Raw genomic sequence first — 15,575 nt, forward strand, 5'->3', positions numbered from 1 at the left:
CTACGTTCTGTCTCCTACATGCTGCAAGAACAGCCTGTGGGCAATGTTAGGGTATGTGATAAAAACCACATTCCCCCTCTAAAGCAGAGGAGCAAAAGCAGGTGGGGACCCTGAGCAATGCCCTGCCCAGCACCTCCCAGGGCTGGCCATGTGCAGGGGTGACACCCAGCAGCGACAACGGGAGCAGCTCCCACCTTTTGGGCTGAGGAGGCAACACTGCCTGTGGGCATGGGACACATTGTGGGATGCAGGGGAGAAGCAGCTTGTGGCTGCACAAGACTTCCTATGGGATGTTTAGGGGGGGAAGCAAAGGAGGGGAAAGGGGGAGATCGAAGTGGCTTGGGGAGGAACAAATGTGGGGAAAAAAAGAGGGATAAGGGGATAAAAGAGGTTAGTTGCCTGTAAACAGGCTGCTGACAGCTATGCTTGTCCAGCTGTGCCCTGTGCCTGATCAGTGCAGTCTGTCCTGTCTTCTTTTTACTCTCCATTTTCACATCTTTTCCTGTGGAATGGTCTCTCTTGTGTGTGCACATGTGTGTATGGGGGTGTGAGTATCAGGCCCAGCTGCTGGAGGGATCCGTATTGTACGTGTGTATTTTTACATACAGTTCACACTCACAGACTTCACCCTGATCTGCCTGAGAGGGGAGCAGGACGAGGCTGTTGGTGCTGCTTGTGTGATGCTGAGTGTTTCTGTCTGTGTTGGCCAGTGGGGCCATCAGTGCATACAGACGTTGCATGTGTGTGTTTGTGCATGTGCCTGCTGGGAATCTATGCTCAGCCTCGCTGCATGCTGGACCCAGAGGCGAGGAGCTGCGGCAGCCTTGCCTCTGTCAGGCTAGCAGATTTAGCAACTCCCTAGCAGTCTAGAATTAGTTAGGAAAATGTTTGTCCTGAAAGGCAGGATGTATTTTTATTAAAGTGTAGGCTTTGGCAGGAAAGAAGTACCTGTTCTAGACAGCCAGAGACATACCAAACAAGCAGGTGAAGAAAAGTGGGCTTCACTCTGGGATCCTATCACTGTGTGACTGCTCTGTAGTGGATGACAGCTCCATGCAGTTGCCATACTTTCCTAGGTGGAAAAAAACAAGGGAGGTGGATTAGTAAAGCAATGTGGTGGTCAAGTGATAGAGCTAAATGGGGTCTTCTACCTGGAAATAATTCAGAAGCTTCTGGTGGGGGGAAATACAGCACTTTCCCACTGGGACAGGGTTAAACGGGTATTAAAAGGTCATCACGATACTCTACTCACGAGTGGATTGACAGTATCTAAATTATCCTTCTTCAAGTGTTTGTTCAGTCTGCTTTTAAATAAGGCAGTGCTGAATTTCCATGGGGGATTTGTCCTCTTACCTGACTCTCCCTACTGTTAGAAAGCTTTTCTACATATCAGTAGCAGGAGTCAGAATGAGGTTTTATTCATACTGCTACCACAAGGGTGTATGAAGCAGGAGATTTTTAAGCCCACAGAGAAAAAAAATAGTGTATTTTGACCTATATTTGTATTTCTACCTTCTGTACGAAGTATGGCTGTTAAAGGGAATGCAGTGGGGCATCCCTCAAAAAACATCTTAGAAAATGCAGTTGTTCCTCCTCCAGACATACCATAGGCCAGATCTATCTGAGCAAAACTCACAGTTTGTGCTGGCCAGGACTGTATGTTGGTATTCATTTATATTGGGATAAATAACTCCCATGTTTAACCCAGTGAAACAAATGGTAGGAGTCTTCTTAACAAGAGAGAGGAAATCTAGAGTTATGAGAAGTGAGCAATAAAACTCTTTTAAATCAAATTTCCTTTAATAATTTTTTGATTTTATTGTATATTAAAGAAGACTTTCAAGGAAAAAGAACGCAGAAACTATCACACTGCAACATTTTTTTGATACTTTTCAGGAAAGTATAAACATTTTCCTGAAAACATACATTTCCTGTGGAAATACAGTATTTGACAGAAAACTCATCAAAACATTTTGAGGTAAAATTGTTGACCTACTGCAAATGAATCTGCTCCAGTCAGCATGGTAAAGAGATCACCCATTGTATCAGCACCCACCTCCCAGAATAATCACAGCTTCTTTTATGTCTTCCCTCTAATGAGCCTCAATGAAGGCCCCTCTCATCTGTACTTAGCAGTCAAGTATTTCAAGTGGTCTCTTTCTTTATGCTAGTAACGGCATTCGATATCTTTTCTGTGCCACTGATTGTCACAGAAACAAGAAGTTTAGGCTTAGCACGTATACCTTCTGAAAATAGATATCTGGGGACTAAAAGATATGGCTGTAGCCATTGAGAGGTAAGCTAAAAATAATTACTTCCTTTCAAAAATAAATTAATTCTAAGGCCCTAGCTCTGTGCCATGCCTAAGCCCTGTGCCAAGCAAAACTCAGCTTAAGCATGTGTTTTGCTTTAAGCAAACACTTAAAATGGATTTGCAGAATAAGAATGGATTTCAATTTAAGCACATGCTTAAGTGCTTTGCTGAACCAGGGTCCAAATGCCTCAGTCACTAACCCGTTGTTTACAGTTAGTCTTGGCATCTGTGTTGTAATTTTAAAGATACACAAATGTTAGTGGAAATACTGAGGTAGCTTTGCTCATTTTAGGTGACACTGGCAAACGTTAAGGGCTTTTAGGAAAAATTTTTTTTTTAAACGGTCACATTTATAGAATAAACCAGTAGGCTTTATTGGCAGCAAGCATCTTTCCCAGTTATTTGGTACATTCTAAATGTGTGGCTCATCACATGGCAAGAAATATTTCCTCTCCACCGGTATGCAGTGGAAGGGGAGTTAGACACAAGAAAGGCATTCAAAAGATAGCAAGCATTTAATTGAAACAACCAAGGAGAAGCTTTCATCATGTAGCCATTCTGAATGACATTGGACATGTGACTGATTGGTGCAGCATTATTTATTTTTTTCACTTTGATCATAAAATTACTAGGAAAGGCTTAATGGGGTTATAAATATCTTGTTTCCATGAGAGTCCTGGGAAGATAATTATAGCACTGAAGTCTTTACAAAGATAGAGCATTTATAAAATGATATTATCTGAGGACTCCAATGGATAATGCAGGGAATTCTGCACTCTATTCCCAGCTCTCCTATTGACTCACTGTGCTTTTTAGGCGAATCACTTCATCCCTCAGTGACTCAGTTTCCTCAGCTATACCTTGGGGTAATAATGGTAATTACCCACTGCTGCAAAGTCCATATGGATTAAAAGTTGTAAGTATTGCTCATACTCATTAAAGCCCTCAAGCCTGCTTATTGATAGTATGTCTGTAAGAGTTTGGATAAGCTATGTGCTTTCCTGAATTGGAACTGCCATACTTGTGTTACTGGTAAATTACATTAGTTGTAGAGTTACAGTCAAAATATTCAGAAGAAATACTTAAAATCTCTTAGTTCACAATTTTTAAGATGCTGATGAAACAGCTGTACCCCAGATGCTTCAGAATTATTTTGTTTTTAATGCAAAGCTTGGAATTTAAAGACTACAGACAAGTTTTTTGTTGAGTAAAAATACAGCGTCCTTTCATAAAACCAACCACTACAGAGGAGCGTTACCTAGAAGGTTGTCTAGCAGCTACCTGTGAGACAGGAACTACATCTATAACTTTCCTAAGTTGTATCAGGCTTTTTCACCTGTGTACTGCTTTTACTGCATTAGAAATTTGATACATCATCTTTCCCAAGTACCAAGCAGAGTATTGGAGTAACAAGCATTGAAAGAGCTTAATGTACAGTACAGTGCAACTATTACTGTTAAATCTTTGCAGCTTTGAAAAAGAGAAGTAAGGAAGGAGTCATGGCACATGAGCAAACAACTGGGCCCGAGCTCCAGTGGGATATTATGTCTGAAGGGAATAACATGGATTTTGGAGATGAAAATGAGAACTTCTGTGCTGGAGAGGAGATACTACATCTCCCATTGATAGCACTGTAATTCCAAAAGGCTGCTGATAAATTTGAGAGAGATCAGAGCTAAATCAGAAAGTTGATAAAAATGTTGTTAAGCCTGCCAAGCCTTGGAGTCAATCTGGTTAGCTTAAGCAAAGAATGCTAGAAGTGACTTGAGCGAAGACTGAGGATACCAAAGTTAAACCAAAGTGAAAACAAGCAGATTCCCACCTGAAATAAGGTAAAAATGCAGAACAGGAAATGAAATTGTTTTATCAAGTACTGAAATTACATTTCTATATTAGTAGTCCTGAAAACAAAATTGCACATTTTTCTGAAACAGAAGCTTTTGATCTGGTGTGTGTGCATTCCTGGGGTGGAGAGAGGAGGGAAAGGCAATGTGATTACTTTTCAGGAATCTGCAAAACACAAATCATAAAAGTCTGAAGACCTAAATTCTCTATACAGGCATTCCACTTCCAAAAAGCAACTTTTAGGTAGCCTACAAGGGCAGAAAACATCTTTTCTGAGGGTATAATACCCCACACAAGGCAGATATCAGATTAGGTAATCACAGCTGGCCAGAGAAGCCTAAAGCTAAGGAGGATCGTGTTCTTTGCAAAGTGTAATTAGGGAATGGCAAGATTTGGCATTCACTTTTTCCTGGGTCCTTGCTCAGAGACAATTACCAGTGATTTCTGTGAACACCTGACCCAAAGAAGAGCCTAATGAGGCTCTATGGATGTAGTCCTTCAGCACTGCATTTCCAGACTCCTCTAACTGTGGGGTCTTGCACTGGTAAAGTGTGCTCCAAGCTGAAGATAGGGCTCTGTCACTCTTTCTCATGTCAAAGGTCTCAACTGTCACTAGACATGACTCTTCCGAGTTAAACACAAAAGTTTCAGTGGGTTCATAGTGTTGGTCTTTGTTTACTGCTGACACAGATCCAGGGGCAATTTCAAGGCATTGGCCTTTTATCTGGCCTTTATTCTGAAAACCATCATTGCTCAGAAAAGCATTAAGTGTGTCCTTCTGTTTGCTTGATGCCAAAAGAAAATCAAGTGCATTCCAGTATCATGACATGGCCTCAAGATACTGCCTTTGACACTCTTCCTCTGTCCAAACCTTGGTATTATAATTTACTATTTTAAGCTTGTTTATAGAACTGGAATAATATACACATAAAAAAGGATTATTAGAAGGGTGTTTTCAGGCATTAAACCTGAGGTTTGAAGCTCCTTTTTCTAAAAAAATAAACCAATGAATGTTTTACTATCTGAAAACCTGGCAACTGGTCTTTGCTTACCATGAATGGAAATCATCTCATCACAATGATCTGGTTGTTTCTTAAAATAATAAAAAGACCTGAATCAGCAGGAGATGGTTATATTCTGTCCTTTGGGTATTAATCAACATATTCAGCCTTGCTAAATTTTTCTTACAGACTCTGGCCTTGCAGTCTGGTTCAGAGGTTTTGTGGACATGTGTAGTTTGCACATGTAGGCATATGGGTCTGTAGGAAGAAATCGGGTAGTGAGTTCTCTACATACCCACAAGCCAGGACAAATCCAAGTGACAGAACATAGCGAAAGTTGCAATCACTAAAGCATTTGCTCTGAGCTACCACACCTGCCAGCACTGATCTGCACATGACAAGACACATTTACCCCTCCACATGGAGACATGCCAGTGTTGGCATCTTTGTACAGGGGTCGAAGGTGGAAGCTGGGCAAAGGCTGGGAGCTGGGGCTGTCCTACCTTCTGGACTCTAAGCATCTCACAGCCCGGCAGCACGCTGTGCCTCTGGATGTCTTGTTGGGCTGGTTGTCTGAACGGGACATCTCTAGCACAGGCTCTCTCTGCAAACAGATTTACATAATGAATTCACAGCACAGCGAGCTTCTTCCAGAGGTGGCATTGGAGCACCCCAAAGGCAGACTCTAGACCAGAGATCCTGTTTCTTCTCTCCCTTCCCTTCCAACTTCCCTTTACTGTTCCTGTCCTTCCTGGGAACTTCACCAGTACCCTTTTTCCCTCTTTCCAGCTCAGCTGTAAGCCCAGCTTACTCCTTCCTTCAGGATTTTCAGATAGCCAGGTTGCCAAACATCTGAAAAACTCAAAGTTGGAGTGCAAGGGTACGCAAGGGTACGAGTGGCAGATCAGTGCCTCGGTAGGACATAATGCCTGGATGGACTGGCTATCTCTTTTGGAGCTCTGTCACACTGCTGGGAGAGTAGAAGGAAGGGGTAGATACTTCCCTCTGGCTGATGTGGAAGAAGGACACTCTTCAGAGGCTGCTCTGCCGCAATGACTCAGTGTTGTAGAAGCTATGACTGCCCAAGAATATCTGTGTCACAAAGACCATTTCTGTTTTGCCATCTCCAGTGTTCACCTTGCACAAGGGCTGGCAGTATGTAGGCACTGGCACCATCTAGGGGCCAACTGTCAATCATTGATGTATTTCTAGATTTCTAGTGCCATAATATATAAAAATAATAATATCTATAGGCATACACTAACATAATGTGTCTAAACAAAACACGTCTTAGTAGAAGTGTTGAAAAAGGCTGTGTGTGTAAGTTTTTACTTCTAGGCACAATTCAGGCACAAAAATATAGTCTCAGTTGTTACTTACCTTCTTGAGCTGCTTATTTTCTATTAACTGAACGTGTATGTGGTGTCATGTGCTGACTAAAAACTCATCATTCACATTCTTCTGCTTCCAATGATATTCCAATTACGCCTGCAACAGTCACCTAAAAGTGTCAGAATAATGAATGAAGATTTCAGAAATAAAAGAAAAACACAAAAATCCTTAGGACTATAGATCACACTTTAAGAGAATGAAACGCATAAATAATTTTTTATGATCTGTCAATATAAACAAAACTCCTTAAGCTGACATTTTTGAGCCTTTCTGTGTCAATCTCTATAGTTATGGATAAAGATTAATAAAAGGCAACTAAATCTAGTACAATGGATTTCTCCATCAAACCTGTCTAGCACTGCTTCAGAACTAGGGCTCCTAAATTCTACTTCTCAACAATTAATAAACAATAATTACCACACTATTCGCTTTATAGGAGTAAATTGTGTCTTGCAGTTGATTACACTCTGTGGCCTTCTAATAGCACAGTAAAAATAGTATTTGTAGTACCTTTGTTTTCTTAGTTGTTTACATTCTGAAGCAGATCAAATAATATATTCAGAAACTCAGTCTGTATTTAGATACCTAGATAAGCATCTTGATTTTTCAGAGCACCTACAACTCTCAGAGTTGCACAGTGCTTCTGAAAATCAGGCCATTTATTTAGGTGTCTATATTTAGGTACATGAGTTTGAAGCGTTTGGCTTGAGGTCACATAGCTATGGCTCATTGCATTTTTTTTATTTCCATTTGGGTCACAATGGGCAAGTCACTTCTAATAATTCTCATCACAAATCTAAGAAATAGCAGGAGAGGTGGTAAGAATTACTTACTAAATACCATCATGATGCTTAGCACTTCATCAAATACATGAAGTTTCCTTCCTGGAGAATTTCAGTCTAAAAAAAGATAGAAATCAGTGTATCAGAAAGGTAAGACAGTATGTTTAGAGACTGAACTTATGTTCTGGTTAAACTGTGCTCATTTCCTGGATTTTATTTGTCTGGCATCTTTGCCATTCCCTCTATAACCTTATGATCATTTTGACAAGCCAGATGTTTTAGCTTCCTGTATTTTGATTGGGTAAATCCTAGAAACCAAGTGCTTCTACTTGTTAACACATGGCAGCAAACCAGTTTATTCCTGAGGAATTTGAGCTGATGTTATCAGTCATGCTGTTGAATTGTGACTATACCTCCAAGACTGCTTTTGAATTTGCACGGTGCCTTGCACAGGCCTTGACCTTAGTGAACCAGTTATAAAATAAACAGTCCAAGACTCTGCAGAGAGAAGACCACTGGGAAAAGGACACCAAGAGGAAACAACAATCTTTTAAAGAAACCAGGAAATCAGTTTCCTTAACATCCTACCTCTGCAGGTTGTCATCCCTCTACTTCACGTGAGATGCTTGTAGCTTTGGCAGCAGGTATACACGCAATCAGCAGTTCACACAGCGCTGCCTTCATTTTGCATAGGGATGGTAGCTGAGAAGAAACAAGCAGCCCATAGGTGAAAATAATCATCTTAAATATCTCGTATATTTCAACAAAATGAAAACCTCCTCAACTTTCAGCATCCTCATTCAAATGGGAGAATTTAAATCTGGCCATAATATTTCAAATTTGAGAGAACTGTACTTGTACTTTAAGGATGTTACTTGTTATAGAACAAAAGGCTTTTTTTTTTCTTTCCTGAAATGAAGATTGTTTCAAAAGTCAATGAAACCCATTTTTCCCCTTGATCTATCATGCATCTAGGCTAAAAAAACATTTCCTGGTTAAAAATATTCCTTAACCAGAAATTGGGGCATGGCATTTTTGTTGTCTTCAAAACTGAGGGTTAGCTGTAAGATAAAAAGCTCTATTTTGTGGAACTTTATGTTAGATATGGAACTTTTGCAATGTCAAATCAAAAAGACTTTTTCCAGGCAACTCTCTCAGAAGTGGATGGAAAATGTGAAGACTCTCTGTTCCTGTTCTCATTGCCTTAAAAAACACGAGCCTCCTCTTTGACCTCTGTGTGACCCTGAAGATGCTCAGAAACAACACGGATATACCAGAGAGTGGGTTTAGTGAACAATAAGAGCCAAATGCAGGGGCTGTCCCACTGCAAGGTTAGGAGCTCAGGGGTTCCCAGAGCAGTGCCACAGGTTCTCCCCTCTTGCCTGAACCCCACATAACAAATTTGGAGAGAAACAGCATCCCTGCGCACAGCTGAAGCATGTGTTTCTCTGCATCTCCAAATTCCCAAAGAAGGAAGCAGCCCTACTCCATGATCAACCTGCTCATGGAATATCATGTGCAAGGGCGTTACTGGCACTGAAATTTTACAGCAAGTGAAGGATACTCTCCTTTTCTGCAGCAATTTTTTATTGGTGTAATTATTAATCTTGCACTCAGAACAGTGCAAAATGTTCTGTAGATAAATAATAATAAAAAAGAGACAGTCTTTCCTTTGCACATTTTTATTTAAACATCTGCAACACATTGTATCTAAGCTGCTTTGCAATTGCTATACATGTACAGGATGGAACTGAAGAGGTGTTGAGGCAACGGTGTCTGCCTGTACTGAGTGACTGGGTGATAAAATAGCAGATGAAATTCAGTGGTGATAAGTAACGTACATGGGAAAAAATAACCCTAACTATACATACACAGACACTGGTTAGAGCTATTGCTTTTGCTGCAGGATGTCTGGAGGTTGAAGTGGAAAGCTCTCTGAAAATGTTAGTGTGGGGCTAGGAAGTGGACAAAAAGGGAAATTGAATGTTAAGAATTAGTAGCTCCCCCCTTAGGTGATGAGGGGACCCCCAAAGTCATAGGACTCTGTCGCTCATATGCTCAGAGTTCTTCTGAGTCCCTTGGTCATACAGCTCTTGCCCATTCCAGATCCAGCAAAATTCAACAGTCATTTTAGTAGAATCAAAGTTTCAAAGAAAGTAGTGTTTTCTAGTAAAATTATAAAGGATAGGGAGGATGGTGATAAATTTTCACACTGGAAATAGAGAAAAGTACATCAGCTTGAAAGTGGGATAGCTGAAGGGAAATCCAATTAAAGTCTGGAAAATAATGATGGTGAGAAGATCAAAAAAAGAAATTTCATTTATTGCCTCTATAACAAAGGAGCACTTAATAAAACAATCAGGAAGAATACTTGAAATTGTTTTTACACAGTGAAGAATTATTACCGCATGGCACATTGTGGAAAGCAAAACCACAAATGGGCTCAAAAAGACTTAAGACAAACTCCTAGAGAACAGGACCACTAGTAGCTACTAAGCATAGTAGCTTCGAAACAGCCCTGAGTTCCAGAAGTCCCTACCTCACTAGTTGCTGGAAAATTATAAGGTAAATAGGAGAAGAATACATAGTCTATTTTTACACTGTTTTACTAAGCATCCAGTCTTGGCTGCTGGAGACAAGATACAGAACTAGATGGATCCAACTGTGTTTTTATATTCTAAAAAAGTAACAGAAACAGTCAAGAGTATGCTAGTGCTGATAGAGTCAACATTAATTTTACTTGCTTTATCCACTCTAATCTCCAGACTCAGCCATTTGCAAGAAATCATAATCCATACCTGGCCAAAGAATTTGGGATTATCCCAGTGAGCAGAAATGTAAAAGAAGCAGCACTCACTTATTGAGAATCTAAGATTTTGAGACATCACTTACTTATTTCTTCTCAAAAGAGAAAACTTTGTCACCAAAGCTCCTGCAAAGGTTTCTGCAGGAGTGAGTCAGTGTTCACATTTTGATGATCAGAAATCAGCATTACATAGGGGGCCAAAGTCTTTTGTTTACAGCACTTTAGTTGTGCTGAAATTCACCATTGTTGTTTCAGTACATTTGAGAGGCCACTTGTGCTTACAGATAAAATCTGTAGATAAGAAGCAGGTGCAGACTGAAGATAATGAGCAGCTCAGGATTTGGATGAGATAGGCTAAGCCTGTGCTCTGAGATATCAGTAACAAAACTCCCACTCTGTTCTGTGGGAGAAGGACTACAGCACTGCTTGCAAATCTTGCAAGTAGCAGCTGTTTTATCACCTCCTTTGGTATCCTTTCCAAAACTTCAGCTTCCTCCAGATTTTGGCACTCTACAACTGCTCGGGTTGTGGGAAGATGCCCACAGGATTTAGGAAGCACAGGGTGCCTACTCAGGCTGCATGGCCTGAATAGCACTGGGGCTAAGTGGGTAAATGGTGTGACTCCAAGAAGGATGTTCTTTCTCTCAGTTGCTCTTACTCTCATTTTCACAGTGCCACTTTTCCATGTTTAAATAATATATTATTTTGTAACCTTTCCTAAGAGAAATCTTTAATGTTTACAACAGGGGATATTAAAAACCTTGCAATTGTTGCTATTCTCATTATTATCTAATTTGAATGATGTTTTTACTGCAAACAGTGGAATTTGGGTTTTTTCCCCCCTTCATCTTAGCAATAATGTCTGGATGCATATAAAAGCCAAAATACTGACTTAGGCATTCCTGATTTTTCCTGAACATGGATTAGCTTGCTTTCATAACTGTAGAGATTCCCATTTTACTACAAGGAAAGTATATGCTAGGGCAACTTCATCACAATGAAAATATTCTTCCCAATATGAAAATATGAAAAAGAATAAAACTTGAGACTGGCTACTGTGAACGAGACACAGTTAGGAGGTATGGGGATAAGAAGACACAAAGAAATTGTATAACACAATGTGGGACAGAAAAAGCATAGCGGATGCTTTTCCTACTCAGAATATTAAAATAAGACAGCATGCAAAGGGAACGCATGTAAATGGAGACAAAGGAAGATATTGTACCAGGTTTAATTCTTAAAACAACAAAAAAAACCCCAACAAGCATATGATTTGATTTAAAACCTGATTAGTTTATATTGCGACATCTTTGGTTTCATAGCCTGCTTTCTCTTCTGCATAGTGCCTAAAGCAATACGATCGTGGTCAGGAGTTCATATTTTAGGTACAAGGATAAAACAACAAGAAATAATAATTACTACTATCAGTTACCTGTTATATATTAAAAAATAAAAGTAGAACCAAAGAAGAAAGCCTGGAAGGTGTCTAAGCCAGACATGCATCAAGGCATGTCAGTCCTTAGTTAATGGGACCAGGAAGAAACTCCTCTGTTCCAAATACAACAATCTACAATGCATTGCTCTTAGGTATTTGCAGAGATGAGGTGGGATACACTATTGATCTCATTCATTACAACAGTTTTTTCTGCTATTATTGGAAAGTGCTGCTTTAAATGGCACACATCTTTTTATATATTTTTAACTAATGGAGAATTATCCCTTCCATGGATTTTTATAGGGTATTTAATAATTATATGGGACTCTTCTAGTTCTCCATTATATTCTATAGATTTTCAAAGCCATCTTTACAGAAACCTATTTACATTTCTGTATCACCCTATTGATTAAATCCCTCTGTATTACATTCCAAACTGAAGAGAGCGCAGAAAATCAGCATTAGCCTCTGACGCTTAGCAGTCTCAGACATACAGCTGGAAGAGAAAAAATAGCCCTTCCTTTAATAAAGCATGCCTTGGGGGCATATGAATGCTTTCTCTTCTTTTTAAAATCATGACCGCAATCAGCCTTTTTCCGCTGTAACCCTGACGTTCCTCAGGAGTCCTACAAACGCACCTTCTGGCTTCATCTGTAATGGTGAGATACACCTTATTCACCTGTTAGTCTGAAGAAGAGATGAACGACAACTGGATCCATTCCAGACGGAGCTCACTTCAAGGGTCAGTTTGCTTTTCGGTGGTCAGAAATGGGAATGGCCGTTGGGAGCTCCGTTCCCCAGAGGCATTTGGGCCCCCTACAAAATCACCACGGGGGGGATTAGGAGGTTTGTCACTAAAACCATGGCAAAGTGTGCTGGCACTCTGTGGGCATCCATCCCACCCCACCTGTCCATCCCACTCCACCCCATCCCACCTCTCCCCTCCCCTACCCCATCTCACCCCTCCTCGCTCCCATACCATCGCACATCTCCCGACCCCATCCCACTTCACCTCACCCCACTTCATCCCACTTCACCTCACCCCACTTCACCTCACCCCACCTCACCTCACCTCAGGGCAAGGGGGTCGACACCCTGAGGGAGGGAAACTTTGCCACGCACTAGTAACGAGGGCAGAAACCGCTTCCTGGTTCCTACCGCTCCCTGGGTGCCGGGGGAGACGCGAGACCCCCCCCCCGGCCCACCCGTCCCCACACGAAGCAGGGAACGCCGCGGCCCCTCGCCCCCACCGCCCACCCGGGGAACCGAAATCGGGCGCGCAGCGGTGGGAGGTGAGGGGCGCGGCCAGAGGATGGAGGAGGCGGGGACACGTCGCTCCTCACGTGCTTATTGGTGGGTCCCGCCCGCTCGTTTGGGCGGAGGGGCTCGCTGATTGGGTTGCGGCGTCCCCTCACTCCTCCCGCCTTGTCCTCCACCTTCGCCTCAGCGGCGCGGGCAGGCGAGAGGTGCGGGGCGCTCGCTGAGGAGCCGGCGGCGCGGTCCTCGGGGCTCGGCGGGGGCGACCACAGGGGAGGCGGGCGCGGAGGCGAGGGACGAGCGAGCCGCAGCAGGTAAGGGCAGGGCCGCCGCCGCGAGGGTCTCCTTCCCCGGCGGGGCCGCCCTGTTGCAGCCCTGCCCCGCCGACCTGGCGCCGTGCGCCCGCCGTGGCGGGGTTATGTAACCGCCCCGCCGGCTCTCCCTGCGGCGCCCGCCGTCCTGCTCCCTCCCCGGGCCCCGCTCTTACCTCGGGGTTCCTTTCACCCGTGGCTTTTCGGACGCGGAGGGGGGGTCCCGGGCTTCCCCGCGGACGCCCGCCCGCCCTCCGGCCGGGGTCGGTTCCCGCCGTGCAGCCGCGGGCGGGCGGCTGGCGGCCGGAGGAGGTGTGCGGTGAGGGAGAACGTGGTGTCGGCTCGTCCTCCGGGGCAGGTGGTCGGTCCGCCGGGGGCGGAGAGGGGCTTGGTGAGGGGAGGGAGCATCCCGGCGTGTGGGGCAGGCGGAGGGGAGGTGGGAAGGGGGTTTTTCCGCAGCCGTGCGGGGAGCGCTGGCTGTCGGCTCGAAGCGGGTGGGCGTTTGCAGGGATGCAGACCTGTCCCGGCCACTTGCAGAACTTCGGGCTGGCGCGCAGGAATGCGGTGAAGCCCGTATCCCTGGGAGAGACTCTTCTTGGGCTGATTTAAGGTTAGCTGCAGCATCCCGCACCGATGTTGTTTGATGCTTATGTAACAGGTAGCTCTCCAAAGTTGCTGGTTTGTTTTTTTCCCCACCTTTCCTAGATTCTTTTGTATCTCTCCAAAATATTTTGGTCCCTTTCTTGCTGGAGTTTAATCTAGTTTCCTAAAAGGAAAATGCAGGATAGGTTTATACAGCTGAAAGAATTCGTACGAATGAGAATGCTTTACATGAGCTTCTGTGTTAGGCTTTCAAGTCCTGCACTTAAAAATTGGTTTGCTCTTTGTTGTTTACCTAGTTAGGATAGTTGCTCTGGAGGAGGAGAGGGAAAAACTCTTTTTCTATGAAAATACATAACTACTGTAAAGAAACTGCTGCGTTTATTCTTGCAGTAAAACTACATTACATGGTTACACATCATTCCTGAACACAGGGAAGTCTGAACACTGTGAGAATATAAAACAATCAGAAAAACTACAAACACATCACAGTAAAGAAGGACAGAAGATTTTCTGTAGACTATCGACTTTGTTAACTAGTAACTGCTGGTACCTGTCTTTTTTTTTTTTTTAACAGCAGGAACTGTCCCATTCTCCTTAAACTTCTGAGAAGTTGTCCTAGCTTGTCCTCTTCCAAATATTGTAGTGTGTATTCAGATTCAGTGTCTTGGTTTGCTATTGTCTGTATTGAAAATGTTTGTCATTGCATTGGTGTCCTTAATGTTTTTTAAGTTATAAATTACTTGTGTGTACCAGCAGAAAATCCTTTTCAAGGAAACTTTGAAACTATATTCCAAGTAATCATGGTGTCTTGAGTATCTTCTAGGAGTTAACACTGTGAACAACTCCTGTTGCACATAGCTCTGACATATATGGTTTCTTCCTTTTTTCGTCCCAACAGGGAAAGGGAAAGTAGGTCTTGGTAAGTATAGGGGTATGGTTATGAATTTTACGTTACAAGCTAGAGGGCTATTAAATGAGTGTTCCACTGACCCCTGTGTGAGGTGACAGATCTGGGTGAAGGCCAGTGATGTTGTAATACTGTGTGCCCCTTATAAAACTGGTTCGCTTTAAATAGAGTAGCGTAGAGGCCAAGTGAAGGTAATCAGAAAGCTTGTTCTGTTCTGGATTCTTTGGGTTTGGGGATGGTTTTTTTGTTCTTTTAATACCTTAATGTTACCATGGTAACTTTAGCGGTTGATTAATCGTAGCTCAGCTGCTTGATCTTAAGAAAAGCATGTAAAATCTTCAACCCTGGTGTTGGTTGCTCAAAGTATCATCTTCCTATTGTGGGATGGGGCTGGAGTCTTGGCTTAGTAGGGTGGAGCACCAGTGTCTGCTGGCTTGTTTTCTCCAGGGCTGGAGATACTGATTGCTTAGCAAGCCACAATGCCAACTGAGTTTCTTTACTGGTCATAGGATACATCCCTGGCATGGGAGGCACAGCTGAGCCTTCTGAGCAATATGCAGGTCTTGAATTGCTTGAGCTGGCCAGCCCTGCTTTAGATGAATAAAAGTGAATAATAGTCCCTTTGGATGCTAAAAGCTTCCAAAAATAGTTACAAAGTCTCAGCTAAATTTAATACGGCTAGAATGTCAATGGAAAGGATTAGAACACTTGGGATTTGCACCAGTTAGCATTTAAAAAAAAAAAAATCCTCTTCCTCATATCTGCCACTTCTGTAAGAGGCATAGTGGAGATTGACACTGTTTTTGTGTGGTGCTAACCAAATTGGAGTTAAAACGTGAGTGGACTTCACTGTACTGGAAACCTTTATTACTGTAAAGGGAGTAGTTGTTGTCCAGGTGGGAGATGCAGAGGTGAAGGTTGA

At 42.8% G+C, this 15,575-nt stretch overlaps 1 protein-coding gene across 1 annotated transcript in view; it reads left to right on the forward strand.

The window, feature by feature from the left end:
• Positions 1-13,115: 13,115 nt before the first annotated feature.
• RCAN2 (regulator of calcineurin 2) overlaps positions 13,116-15,575 on the forward strand; it is an 86,062-nt gene continuing 83,602 nt past the window's right edge. The window contains exon 1 of the mRNA XM_010584295.1: positions 13,116-13,146. The gene's annotated coding sequence lies outside the window, so the exon portion shown is untranslated. The remainder of the gene's footprint in view (positions 13,147-15,575) is intronic.

The sequence above is a fragment of the Haliaeetus leucocephalus genome, unplaced genomic scaffold (assembly GCF_000737465.1).
Source record: "Haliaeetus leucocephalus isolate CR32 unplaced genomic scaffold, Haliaeetus_leucocephalus-4.0 Scaffold964, whole genome shotgun sequence".
Classification (NCBI taxonomy): Eukaryota; Metazoa; Chordata; class Aves; order Accipitriformes; family Accipitridae; genus Haliaeetus; species Haliaeetus leucocephalus.